Raw genomic sequence first — 14,903 nt, 5'->3', positions numbered from 1 at the left:
TCTATCCTACTGCCTCTCTACATCTGGCTCAGTGGCACTGGGTTTCCCAAGACTCTTCTCGTCATGGTGGATGCCCTTCTTTAGATTCCAGTAGATGCTCAACATCTTTTTCTATAGTCCAGGGTTTACAGGTACCTGGAGCTGTCTCCGTCCTGTCCCATAGCTGGCCTGGGCTGAAGAGTACAATGAATCTGCCTGGTGCACTGTTTGCCACAAAGCCCTGGAAGGAGATGAGGCAGTCGATACCGAACGTGCATATGAGCCTGCGCTTGATAACATCTCAGCCCTGCTGCAGAATTCTCGTTTTTAATTTCTTTTTATTAAACCTTTAAGAAAGTGGTGAAAAAAGGAGAACACAAATCTCGGCACAGATGTCACGGAGCCAATCATCAGGGTATCTCGAGACAAAAATCATGGGCCTGATTTTCATCGGCATTAAGAATCTGACAGTGTAAAGGACACCAAAGCCAGTGTAAACGGAATTCACTCCCACTTTCTGGCCCCTTCACACAGCCAGAGCAGTGCAAAGTGGCCTTGATGTCAATGAGAACCAGGCCTGACATTTTTAAAAGCTCCTTCCCCTGTTTTACTTCTAACACCCTCAAGCATTAAAATAGAAAGACTGGTCAAGATTTTCAAAGGTATCTAGTGATTTGGGGGTCCTTAAACATGGGGCGCGTGGATGGAGACACTTGATTTCCAGAGCACGGGGAGCTCAGCATGTTCCGAACATCCAGACTCTTCCTGGCATCTCAGGTCGAGCACCCGAAGTCTGAGGCCCCCCTGTATCTCAGGCCGCTTTTGAAAATCCAGACTAGGATCTCAATCTACAGGGGAAGGATGGTCATAGAGCTGCCATGCTGGGTCAGACCATGGTCCCTCTAGCCCATCTTTGACAGTGACCAGGGCCAGGTGCTTCCGAGAGAGTGTCTAGAACAGGGCAAGTTGGAGTGATCCACCCCTGTCTTCCTCTCCTGGCTTCTGGCAGTCAGAGGTTTAGGGTAGGCCCGAGCACGGGGTTGCGTCCTTGCCCATCTTCGCTAACAGCCATTGACAGGTCTATCCTGTGTGAACGTGAACTTATCTCGCGCTTTGTTGAACCCAGAGGGCTTACAATTAAGGCCTGGAGGTCACGGTTTCAAAAGCACCTAAGGCCCAGCTCTTCAAAAGTATTTAGGCACTAACTGCCATGGATTTGGGCCCAAGTGACTTAGGCGCATACAACCCATTTTCCAAAGAGACTTAGGCACTTAGGAACCCGAGTCCCACTGACAAAGGGTCTGGAGTCCCTTGAGATGAGACAAGGAGCCCAGGGAGGCCCGAGGCCTGGTCACTCCCTGGCTGACGGCTAGGCCTGAGCTGGTCTGGTAGGCTGCACAGCAGTCACCTGCATGAGGGGTTGGATTGTTTCCCTTAGTCTTTTAGATTACGCCATATTTACTGTTCGGTTTCTCCTCCAATGGCAGAGGGAAGCCTGGGGCCGTGAGCGGGGAGGGGACCTGAGCCAGCGTGGGTGTAGGCAGCCATGCCCCAAAGCCTTCCAGGCCGGAGGGGTTGGCAAAGGCTGGACGTTTGAGAGCTGGGACTCGGCTGCCCAGAGCGCTATGCCCTCTGCGGCATCAGCAGGCCGAACCGTGGGCTGCACGGCACCACAAATGGCTGCGCCGGTGCCGGGCCCAAGAAGGTGAAGGCAGCTCCTGGTTGACACAAGTGGCCGCACTTGGATGAAAATAGCTTACACACACTACTCTTCTACCCTAAAGAGACCCATCCACCAAAGCTTGTTGCTCTCAAACTCTAAAATCTCCTGAAGAGACATGCTTCCTTTGAAAACTTGATTTCCTCTTCCTCCTTCTGACCACCTCATTCCAACCCCAGTTAACAAACACGACCAGGTTCAAATGGTCTGGGCGCACGTACCTCCTCGTTGAGAATCTCCTGGCACTGGGAATAATTGACGCGGGCTGCCCAGCTCCCATTAATGAGGCATTCTCTGTACCCATTGTCTGGAAGAAAGAGACAAAAACACATTGTATAATTAATGGCACAGGATGCAGGGAGCTGCACACAAACCTTTTTAAAAAAAAGATAGGCAAGTTGCTATTGTGAGATTATCAGGTTTCCATGGCATCAGACCAACTGAATATTTTTTCTCTAATACTGACTCATTTACTTTGATTATTATTATTGCAACATGGAAACCCAGCTGCCACTTAGTAAATGCCATGTTTGTTCTTTCAAAACTTTCTTTGCAAACAAGAATGAAAGTGGGAGCTGCCATCTAAAGAGTGGGTGATGAGGTCCAGAGAAGCAACCTCAAGTTGAGAGAAATACCCTGAATTTGGGATTAGAGCTGGGCGAATAGATGATTTTTCTGGGGAAAAAAATCATTTTGGATCAAGCAAAAACAAATTTTTTCAGATGTTTTGGTGAATCAAAAAGAAAAAAATAATTTTGGGTCAAATTAAATGTTTTTTTTTAACCAAAGCAAAACATCTAGTTTTGTTTTGGGCATTTTAAACTTTTTTTTTCAAATAAAAATAAAGGAAATCTGGAATGAAGGGCTAAGTTCACAAACTAGAGAATAAGGGAGTAGTGGTGCCATCCTGATACCCAACAGCCCAGTGATTAGGACACACACACACACACACACACGCACTCTACAGTCCTATTCTCACATACAGTCCCACAGACATATTCTCACCCACTTCTACAGCCCCACCATAGAGAGTCACAAACAATTAGCCACAGCTTCCCCAGATACTCTGTACCCCCTACACACACTCCTCCAAACCCATCACACTCACAGTCACCCCGGCACCCACTCAGCACACAGTCACCCTCACACCCACCCACATTTGCCTCTCTAAAACCTTGAGTTCTATCACAGAATTCAGCTTACTGTAAAACTGTGGAGAAGGAGACCCCAGAGTAAAAGCCTTGGGTCTTTTACTTCTAGCAGTTGGTACCTCCGACCCTCACTTCCACAGAGCCAACATGAACCAAGAGGGAAAGGAAGAAAAGCAAATCTAGAGCGAAGTGCGGGCAGTAATTTCTCCTGCATATACGCTGTTATCCCAAAGGGTCGCTCACTGTCTGGTTTAACGCTATCTCGGTGGCAATGTGAAATTTGCACCTTTCTTCCTGCAATAGCAACTTCCTTAGCATGTCAGCAAATTTCATTTTCACGGGGATGACTCTAGGCAGCGCAAGCTGAGAAGACAGCTCCCGTGGCAAGCCCGAAGCAGCATCCCATTCGGAGTAGCACCAGAGGACTGATAGTGGGGACATTGCTGGTCCATAATTAGCAAACAGGCCTTTTGTGCCCTGTCAGAGAAATCGGATCCAGAGATTACAAGGCCAGAAGGGACCTGACATAGACGCAGGCCCTGATCTGTGCCTCGGTTTCCCTTTTGGCTGTATAAATCAATCCCGAGTCAGACTTTACCTTCGATAACCCCTCGTTCACGGCGGGCTTTAGCCATTGATAACCAATGAACGAACAAAAAGAAATAGTCCCAGACTTCAGTTTCTTCCTCACCAGAGTCATCTTCTTCTTGCCTCCTCTCATCAGCACATTGCCAGCATCTAACTGCTCCCAGGGAGTCTCCATTTGTTCCTGATCCTTCCTGAAGGGCCACTGGCCCCATGACGGGACTGTTGTGGTCATCTGGTACAACACAGGCCACAGGACTGCCCTGAATGAATTCTGTTTGCACTAGACCAGATCTTTTAGAAAACCAGCCCATCTCGATTTAAGACTTGCCAGGGATCGGCCATAGCCCCAGGTCAGTTGTTCCAATAGTCTGTCAGCCTCACAGTTAAAGAATTGTGCTTTGTTTCTAGTCTGAATTGGTCTAGCTTCAACTTCCAGCCATTGGCTCTCGTTATACCGTTGTCTGCTAGATGGGAGAGCCCACAGTTATCACATTTCTGTTCCCCGTCTACCTATTTATAGACTGGGATCCAGCTACCCCTTCACCTTCTCTTGAATAAGCTAAACAGATCAAGCTTCTTCAGTCTATAAGGCAGGTTTTCCAATCCTTGAATCAGTCTAATGGCCTTCTCTGAACCCTCTCCAATTTATCAACATCCTTCTTGAACTGTGGACATCACAGCTGGACAAAGGATTCCAGCAGCAGTTGCACCTAGATCGGCCACTGACGCATCCCCAGACTACCGGAAAGTCCGGTATTTCCAGGAATAGCGTGGCTTGCCCCCATCTGCAAGACTCCACTCTCATGCACGCATGGTGCACGTGAGGTCACGCTGCACGGAGGACGTCGTTTTGAAGAGACTGCCGCTCCGCCCCCGCCGGCGTGATGTCGCGCACATGTGTGCAAGGTAGAGTGACCAAATAGCAAGTGTGAAAAATCGGGACAGGGAGTGGGGGGGTAATATGCGTCTATATAAGACAAAGCCCCGAATATCGGGACTGTGCCTTTAAAATCGGGACATCTGGTCAGCCTGGTTCAAGGTCACACCGGCGGCGGCGAAGCGGCATGTCCTCCAGGTGTGACGCCAGACAAAACCACAGCGGGTGTTGTCTCAGCCTCTCGGTGCTAGTGCTAACCCCAGAGCGGTGCTAGGGGGCACTGGGCTGCTGGCAGGGGAGCGACTGGGTAGCTTAGCTTAGGGTGCCCTCGCTTGAACGAAAGACGGAGCCGATACCTTTCCCACTCCGTGCTGTGGTTAGCTTCCTCCTGCCGGCCACCTCTGCAGTGCCGGCTTTGCGGCGGGATGAAGGGCATAAATCCAAACCCTGGCCAGTCGGACTGAAGTCGGTGAACTCAGACAGAACATTTTGCTACCCTTTGGCACCCCCATCCGGAGGAGATTCTCCTCAGCAGTGAGACACTGAAGTAGCACGGCACTGAGCATGGCATCAATGTGTCCATAGCTAAATAGCCGAGACAGGGAACATGGTTCTTTGACCCCCTCTGGAGGCCTCTGGCCGCTAAATGTGGTCACGCACCGCTTGCTTCTCATGCACACTTTACACACAGCATCTAACGCGAGGGCTAGATTAGTGATTAGAGAACTGTGAATTTGAATTAGAGACCAGACATTACAGTGCCAGCTGGGGCGATTTCACAGGGGCAGAGACCGGCCTTAGATTGTTTGGTAAAGAAAACAAACAAAATACCAACCACCACCTAACCCGAGGATTGTTAATGGTGCATTGATTTCACAGCATCTTCCTGCACATCACCTCCCCTCCGATCAATTCATGCCCTTAAATGCCTATGAGGGTGTATGCCCTTAAATGCCATACAGCTGCGACAGGCATTGCTGAGCCAAAAACCCAAGCCTGAGGCTAATTTATTGCGCTCGCCACTCTTGTGGCCCCTACAGTCTGTATGTGGCAGCGTTTCCCACAAAGGCCGTCCGTGTTAATGAGCTATGGTGTAGGGGGTTTGTTTGTGACAGAACTCTGCACAGTAGTTGAAGTCAGTCCAGGAGATATCCAGGATTGTGACAGCCAAATAATGAGGATCAGAGTTGCATTGGCAGAATTGAACGGGGAGCCCAGGACTGGAATAGCAGGGAATACGGCAATTTAGGGGTGAAGCACATTGCCAGAAGAGAGAGAGTGTGTGTGTGTGGTGCAGTACTGGTGTAACTGTTGGAAGCCAGTGCAATGCTATTGTGTGTTTCACAGTCCACTTGGTTAATAGTTAATGCCAACATTTTGCAAGACTGGAACTAGTCAACACCTGAAACAGCCTCTCTGCTCCTAATGTCCCGCAAGGAATCCAACCTGCAAGCAAAATCTGGAGAGAATCCATGCCACTGGAGAGGGATCAGGACATAACCAGCACTGGAGTATGTTGGCGGGCGGTACCGAGGCCCCTTGTCTTCATGCCTGGCTGATGTGTCTCGCTCACACGCTCAGGGTCACGCTGATCACCAGAGTTGGGGTTGGGAAAGAATTTCCCCCCAGGTCATATTGGCAGGAACCTTGGGGTTTTTTTTCACCTCCTTCTGCAGCACAGGGAGCTGATCGTCTGCCTGGATCATATCCTGCCTAATCAATTCCCTGCCACCGCAGGGGCCTCGGGCAAGGGTGGTACCTCGGGTCTGTCCCTGCTCTCTGCCTGAGGCAGACAACTGTTCAGTCTCTGGAGGACTGAAATGCTTGAGTCTAACCAAAGTCATTGCGCTCAATGCAGGGGTAACTGAGTGAAATGTGCTATGCGGGAGGTCAGACTTGGGTATCCAAAGGTCCCTGCTGGTTATTCAGAACTTTGTGGTAACCGGGGCTGAGACCCTCAGGTTGCCTTACTTCCAAAGCCCAGCTGCCCAGACACTTTGAGCTGTAGGAGAATCTTCATTTGCTAGAAGCAGCATTGGGCCTAAGACACACAGGTGAGGAGCTTTAATTCTATTCGGTAGATTGCAGCGGGGCTCCCCCTTACTTACACAGACACACACACACATACAGCCAATTCACGTGCGCTGGGAGTTAAACTCAGGTCTCCTGACACCCACCCACCGACCCAGGTCAATAGCTTTGATTGCAGAGTGCTGACAGACGGGCACATTCATGCCAAGAGGGCCAGGTGCCAGGATATGGTGGAGGACACAGCTGCCGAGGAGCTGTTGTGTGGGAAGGCCACTGAGCAGGCGAGAGAGGAAGCGAGCACATGAATGTAAGCACCAGCTGTCAGAGACAGCCCCATCAATCCTGCAAACGATTCCTCTTCAGATCGATGGCGCCCATTCAGGAACTTGACAATGTCTGGGCTTTGGGTCCTGCTATCTGCTTCAACGAGGCCAAACAAAGGGCTGCTTACATTGGAAGCTCTTTGGGGCAGGAAGCTGCCTTTTTGTTCTGCGTTTGTACAGCACCTAGCACAACAGGGTCACGGTCCATGACAACAGCTGCTAGACGCGACTGCTGTAATAGATCGTAATAATAAACAACCAACGCAATGCCGAGGCTAGGTCAGGGTTGCTGCAGCATGAAAGGACTCGGGGGAGAAGCTGCTGTTCGAATAAAACCACAGTGATTCCCTCGTAAGGAAGGATGGCCCGGTGGCTTAGGGACTAGCTTACGGGTTGGCAATCCTGGGCTAAATTCCCTGCTCTCCTTGTGTCAGCTTGGGCAAGTCCCGTGCAGTAAGTCTACACAGCTCACAGCAGAGAGCCTCCCAGGCGGGGCTGGCAGACGGGGCCTTGCGGGGGTTGTAAAGAATGGCTGTGTAGATATTGACTTCAGGCTCTGACCCCACCCTCCTCCCGCTGCTTCAGAGCCCAAACCACGATGCCGACCCGCCTCTTTTCAGCGCCAGCCCAAGTGTGCTGACCCTGGCTGGGAGGCTCGCTGCCACGGGCTGGGTGGAGATGCCCTAAGACCCAGATTTTTAAAGGCATTGAGACGTTGCTGAGCTCAGCATTGCAGTGCCTAACTGATTTAGGAACCTAAGTCTCATTTTCATTCTCATTGGCTCCTAAGTGCCTAAGTCCCTTTTGAAAATGGGACATGAGCTCCTAAATCCATTAGACTTTGCAACGTCGAGCTTTTAAAAATCTGGGCCTTAGCCGCTGCGTGCCTCGGTTCCCCATCTGTAGCATTGCCCTACCTCACAGGGGGCTGTGAGGATAGATCATTAAAGATTATGAGGCGCTCAGATACTAAGGTAATGGGGGCCAGATAATTACCACAGCTAGATTAAGCACCTTTTGTTTGAACCTCAAACTGAGCCACGGAGCTCGATCTAGAGCCACCATCCGTGGTACACAGTATGCAAAGGAAGCCAGGCTCTGCGTCTCCAACAGCTCACGTGTAGAGCTGGGGAAGAAATGGGCTTCTTGTGCCGTGGACAATGCTGACGTTTCATCCAAAACTCAAAAGTAAGAAAATGTTCATAAGCGTTGGTGATGAAATGTTGAAACGTTCCGGGGGAAGCGAATACTTTTCGGGAGATCGTCATTGAGTCACACACCCAGTTTCCCATCGAAAAACAGTTTCAACAGGACATTTTCCGTTAGCTGTCGTCACATTCCATGGGACCAACCTGGCACAAGGAAAGGAGGGCCAGTGACGTCAGATCTGCTCTAGGGATTATACCGGGGAAGCTCTCGGGCTTGTGTTACACAGGAAGTCAGACTGGGTGTTCATAACATTCCCTTCTGGCCTTAGACTCTACGTCCGTGGCATCATCTAATCCAGTAGGGGCGACTCGTGTTTGCAGGATGGCGGGGGTCTAACTCAGGCAGATACACAACATGCTAGCCAGACTCACAGCCGTCGGGAGTTTGCTTTTTTAATACACGCTTCTCATTTGGATAGATTCTTTTTCAAAGGCGTCCCGGAAGAAGCATAGCTGTTCCTCAGGGCCTCAGCCGAGTAGGAGTTGCAAACGTTGTGGCAGAATCCCATGCCTGCTCCGCAGACCCAAGAAGCCAGGGTGTGGAAGACATTTCCAAATGCCCAGATACTTACAGCGAACTCAGGTATGTGGAACGCTGATGCGCAGGTCAGGCCACCATCCTCAGACTCAGGTAGACCCGGGTTCTTAAATCCAGTCTTCCATTGTAATCAATGTTAGTTAGGTGCCTAAATCCCTTTGAGGCCTCTCTTCTCCATCCATCAATTGGGGATAACAGCACTGCCCTACCTCACAGGGGTGTTGTGGGGATAGTGATTGTGAGTGGCTCAGATACTAAGGCAATGGGACCAGATAAATAGATAACTGTGAAATTACCAAGGCTCACCCTATTTATTTATTTATTAGTATTTATATTAATATAAATTTGGCTCATGAAATGGTAAGGAGATGGGAATCCAAAGGACATGAAAGGGAGAGGAAAACGTGACCAGCTTTCCTCACATCTCTTTGCACTGTCCTTTGTCCGTCAGCCTGTGTCTGCAGCCCTTCCATCTCCTCTCCTTACAAACTGAAGACGGCTAGTGATGCCAGGTTGCAAAGCCATCACTGAGGCACTATAATAATCTTTACCAAACAATGAAGACATCAAAGCCGAGACAGGCAGGAGGAAAAGAAACCTGCTCAATTTCACTGAGCAAATCTACCTTTCCAGCAATGAAATCGCCCCAGAGATCAAACAAACAGATCTAAGCCGCCTTGCCAAGAAGCATTGCCGGAAAGTCCCCATGACAACTCGCCGACATCACAAAGGTAGCTTCATCATTAAATTATTAAATATAACACCTTGTGTACAATCATGATAATCAGCAGCGTAAGAACATTAAAAATATGTAAATCCATTATCCTTTTCCCTGGGAAAGCCAGGGAGAATTCATGTTTCCGATGAATTTTTTTTTTTGGTTGACAATTATCATTTTTAAAAGGAAAAAATATACCCTTCTATGTCTTAGCTATGAACCAGACGTGAGGGTGTTTTTTTCCCCTCTCCCCCAGTCTCTGGTGCTCAGCAAAACTTCATCAGCCATTTTCAAGCAATTTTTGTTAAAATGATGCGAAAAAGAATAGACAGAAAACAATTCCCTTCGGAGTCCCTCCCGCTTCACTGGCAAAGTGCCTGTGATCTGTGGTGTGTAGCTCAGAAACAAGAGGCCCTTATGTCCGAGGCAGCTTTGAGTATTTGCATTTTTCTTTTCTACTGTGGAAGGATGTGACAATTTCTAAAAATAAGGGAACAGTCACACGGGGCCAGAACAGCTTTCTACCCATCTATTTACTTACTGTCTCCCTAGGCTGGTCCAGGCATTTTAGATAACAACCCACTACTCTTTCTCTCAAGTATATTGATATACACCTGAGGTACTTATCTGGCTCCTGTCACCAGAGCATTTGAATACCTCATAATTTTTAACATCTTTATGCTCATAACCCCTCTGTGAAGCAGGGCAGTGCTGTTTTACACAAGGGGACCCGAGGCACAGAGAGACTAAATGATCTGCCCGAGGTCACAAGAGCAGTCTGTAGTAGAACAGGGCCTCAAACCCACGGTGCCTGAGTCCCAGGTTAGTGTTCAAACCCTAGGACTGTCCTTCCTCTCCATAGGTGCAAACCTGTAATGTATCAGAGTGTCAGTCTCACAATAGGAGACATTCCTGAGCGTGAATGGCACCCCAGAAAGAGGATGGGTTAGGGGGAAGGACTCAGTTTCCCCATCTGTAAAATGAGGATAATGCTGCTGACTGCCTTTCTAAAGGGCTTTGAGATCTATGGATGAAATGAGTTATATAGGAGCTGGGGATGATGATGATGTTCATCACATGCAACAGGAATTGCCATGGTGACTAGGACTATCAGAAGAGTTGCCATTCCCTACTGCTCCTCACATGCCATTCCAGTGCGCTGTAATACTTTGGTTTAATTTTGGTTGTGGGGTTTATTGTGCAGGCGCTGGGTGGTGTTGGTGGTCTGTGCTTTTACAGGAGGTCAGACTGGATGATCTCCTGGTCCCTCTGGCCTTAAACTCTATGACTCTAAGCATCTAGCCCAGTGGCCGGCAGTGGCTAACACTAAGCAAGTGTCAGAATGCGGAGGTCCATGGTTTATGCAAAGGGGATGAATGGGCTAGCGAAGGTAGACTGGGTGCTGCTGTTTCCCCTGTCTCCTCACACAAGAACAAGGGAACAGTCAATGCAATTGAAAGGTGGCAAATTCAAAACTGGCCAGAGGAAATATTTTTTTCACACCAGGTGATTAGCCGGTGGAACTCCCTGCCGCAGGATGCCGTTGAGGCCAAGATCTTAGCACAATCCAAAAAAGGATTGGACGTTTACATGGATAACAAAGATACCCAGAGTTATGATTGTTAATGCTAGCAATAATTGGGAAAGGATATAAAACCTCATGTTCCAAGGTTTAAGCCAATCACTGACTATTAGATACCGGGATGAAACCGAATGTTGGGGGCAGATTATCTCACATCTGCCCACTGCAGGCTTTCTTGCATCTTCCCCTGAAGCATCTACCAGAGACAGGGCACTGGGCGAGGCAGGCCTTGGGTCTGAGCCAGTCTGGCAATGTCCCTGTATGGTACTACATGGGGGGTGGGTGTGTTCCCTCTTCACCTCTGCAGCACCCAGCACATGGCCTGAAACCCCCGACTGACCCATGGTGGCTGGGCTAAGCACAGGGAGAACAGGGGGCAGCCCCCCAGCCATGTGCTCGCATGCCTTAGCAGGTGCCCACGCCAACTGCAAAGGAAACAGAAGCTCCTTGGGGGCCTCGGGTGGGGTTTTCCTTCTGCCCCAATGCCCTGCGCATACGCAACTGACTCCAAACTCATCCCTGGAGCCAGTGACCCTAGAGCTGCTGCCCTTCCTAATCCCTCCCTCCACCCTGTCAGTCCCAGGTGCCTTACTTGTGGTGTTGTATCGGACTCCGTAGAAGTATTCAGGGCAGGGACGGGCCACCAGCTGCCCCACAGAACTCCGGGGCCAGCAGGTACCGATCAAGTCTATTGAGGCGTTGCACTGGAGACCTGGGAGAGAGGAGGGAAAGGTTTAGCAGAGATCCGAATGTTAGCTGCCTGCATCTCACACCTGCAGCACCCCGTAGATGACAGAGCAGAGGAACTGGGCCCTGCAGAGCCAGAGGTCGGGTGGTCCAGGGGATTTGCTGCTGGTGGGACACAGGAGCTTCTCACCGCATCCCATCCCCAGCTGCTCACCGCATCCCAATATCCCCTAAGGGCACAAGGGAGGATTTCTTGTCCTGAAGCAATCATTGCTGGCCACTATCAGAGCCTGCGTCTTCACCAAGGAAAAAGGGGTGTCTCTTAGGAGATAGCTAAGTGGGAAGAACCACAGCATTGCAAGGCCCAGGGGAACGTTACGTTGCTGTAGCTGTAGTTGTAGAAAACTCTACACCGCTGGCTCCCAAACTGCATTGGGTCATGCACCACCTTCTTAAAAACTTGTGAAGCCAATGGATGGACCTCCAAGCTCCTGTACCACCACTGGTGCACATACCACAGTTTGGGAACACCTGCCTTAAACCCTCCCCCCTCAATCCTTTATCTCAATCAGCTACATCGAGGCACAACTACCCCTACATCTAAGTTGGTTTGTTTCCACTAGGATTTCAAAGCAAGACAGCTAACGTGAGATAGCTTATCTCTTTGTAGAAATACACCTTTTTCCCTAGTGTGAGCAAACTCATGAACTGGATTTGCTTGACCGTAGCCGTGACCTGGAAAATGCTTGCCCTATCCTATGGGTCTGATTCTGTCTGGGGATACCTGTGTGTAAGTCCCAAGTTGGCTGGTTCAGCTCCCTCCCGGGTGAGAAAGAACCAAAAGATAGGACTATAAATGAGAGCTTTCTGCTGGCCTATGTATAATGAGTTATTTGGTCATGTTTAGAACTGTTTGGAAAATGAGGTGTGTGCGCCTGCACGACCAAAATAGTTCATTTAGGTCTGTTGCAGGTGTCTAATGGGAGCTGTAGTTCACTTGCCTCACGCTCCCATTCTCGTCTATAAGGCAGGCCCCTTGGTCAGCCTACATTTCCCATGATGCACCATGGTCTCCCCTCATAAAAGAGAGGAGGCAGTTGTATCTTGGGAATCCCTGGCTGTGGTGCATCATGGGAGATGTGGTCCAGCCATGGAGCCTGGCTCATTAAGGAAAACAAGGACATGAGGCAGCTGAACTACAGCTCCCATGAGGCACCGCAGCAACATATTTAAATAGATATTTTGGGTTTTTGACAATAAAACCCCAAATTTTCAAGGAAGGCAGACACTTTACATGGCAAATGTTATTTAGTTGAAAACCCAATTTGCTGTTAAAAACCAATTTTCATGCAAAATTTTCAACCAGCCCTAGTTGCGGCACGGATTCTAAAACACCACTTTGAAACCTGGCCCTTTTGCTGGCCCAGGACTGAATGGGCCAAGCAGCTTGAAATGGGGTCTTTCCAGTAGAAGGCTGATCCCTGGTGATAGGACATTGCACGCACCGGGGCCTTCGGCCTCTAGGTCTATAGAACCAGCAAAAGATTCAAGTTACACGCTGAATGAACAGCAAGCTATTAGAGGGTTTCCTATGGCATGGAGAGCCCTGCCTGTTGAGGCGTCACCATGTTCAGGGGGTGAAAGCTCTCCTTTCCTTCCCCTCCAGGTTGCACTAACACCTTGTTCCAGGTGATTTAGAGTTCGAGTTCACGTCATGCTGCCTTTGGGCCAGCAAAGGAGGCACAATTTGGGTCCTGATGTTTTGGGCACATGTTTGTTGGCTGGAGTCCATCCATGGCACCCAGGATTAAGCAGGTGTCTTTCGGTGCCGAAAACAATTCTGCACCCGTAGCACTATGTGAGTAACACTTTCTGTGTGAAAAGATTTTCAGTGCATTGCAGGAGGAATAATTCAACATACAATTTTAATGATGGATTTAACTCTGACCTCCTTTCCTTGGTGTGGATTTAAGGCTCAGTAAACTGTGGTGCAGCATAGGAAATCAGCTCTATCAGGGCCAGGGATAATATGGCTAATGAAAGCAGAGTGTGTTAATTTAGGTTTCATTGAGGCCAGATTGCAGAGTTATTTATATATATTTTTAACATAGTACAGGATGTTCGGCAGCAAAATATGTCTTTGTTACATCTGAGGATTAGATGCAAAACCGATTTCTCTGTGTCATGTCAACATAATTTGATAATTAGCATTCTGCAGTGAGAAGAGGGGTGTGCAACAGACCTTGAAAGGTCTTTGTGTAGTTTAGTGCAAAGCACTTACAGTTATTGAAGACACAGCAGCACTTTGGGGGCTGAAATGAGTGTTTTCATTCTTTTCGAACTGACTTTCTGTGACACCAAATCTCAGGTACTGTGGGCCTGAATCGGAGCTCATTTACATCAGTTCTACCTAGGACTTGAACAGAGTTAGTCTGTTCTTGTGCTGATATGACAGTAGAATAGACAAGGGTATCTTAATAGCTGCAGTGCATTGTGGGTGAGCTACAGTTGCAAGTGGACATTCTGCTGTCCATTTTCATGTGTCTACACGTCTCTTACCCGCTGTACGAATAAAGCTGGCCAAAAAAAAAAAAAAAAAAAAAATTGACCAAAACTTGGATTTTTGACAAAATGCAAATGTTTGTGAACAAATTCCGTTTTCATTGAAAAAGCCTAAAAAATGGACATTTTATTTGTTTGTCGAGTTTTCCATTTTTTGAAGAAAATCCAGATTAAAGAAAAAATTTGGTGAAAGAAGTGTTGTGTTCCTCAAAAACTTATTGCAGGAAAAAAATCACTTCCCAACAGCTCTGTGTATGAATTGTAAGAGTGTTCAGAGTTTTGGGAACAATTTCATACTTTTTAGTGGGAAGGTGTTTTTAATTGTAACTCTATTAATTTTTGCTAATGTTTATGTTGCTGTAGCAATCTTAACCTTAAGTTACCCATTCCTTGGGAAGTAATTGTGGTGGTAACTCTGAATTGCTGCGTGACCTTGGGCAGATTCCATTAAACTGCTCTGTGCCTCCATTTGGCCCATCAGTTATTTGGGGCTTATCGCCTGCCTTCATCACAGGTGAGCTGAGTGGTGTGAGGTTTTCATAGTGACTCGGCATTGAAAAGTGAGAAGTCATTAGCCACTGGATGTGGCAGAATGTTTATAAAGGGTAAACAAGATGACTTGAATAACTAAATGTTTGCGCAGCTTGCCAGGGACCCCGGGCATCATAATGGAATGGTTGATATGATGCTCTAACAATGCAGAGTGAAAGGAAGATGGAAATATCATTAATACCAGCCAAAATACTTTTCGTGGAATTTAAATCTTGTCATACAGACTTACTGTTGTTCTGCGAGAAGTTTCCAAGCGCGGTTGATAAAGGCAGCTGTGTTGAAATAATATCCTTACATTTCCATAAGGTGTTTGACATCGAACCTCACGACTTTCGATTAAAGAATTAGCACTGTACCCAATGAATGTGGGCCCAGATGAAATGAATT

This window comes from Emydura macquarii, unplaced genomic scaffold (assembly GCF_026122565.2).
Source record: "Emydura macquarii macquarii isolate MOO-44397 ecotype Brisbane River unplaced genomic scaffold, CSIRO-AGI_Emac_v2 contig_629, whole genome shotgun sequence".
NCBI lineage: Eukaryota > Metazoa > Chordata > Testudines > Chelidae > Emydura > Emydura macquarii.
This window is presented reverse-complemented; position numbering follows the sequence as displayed.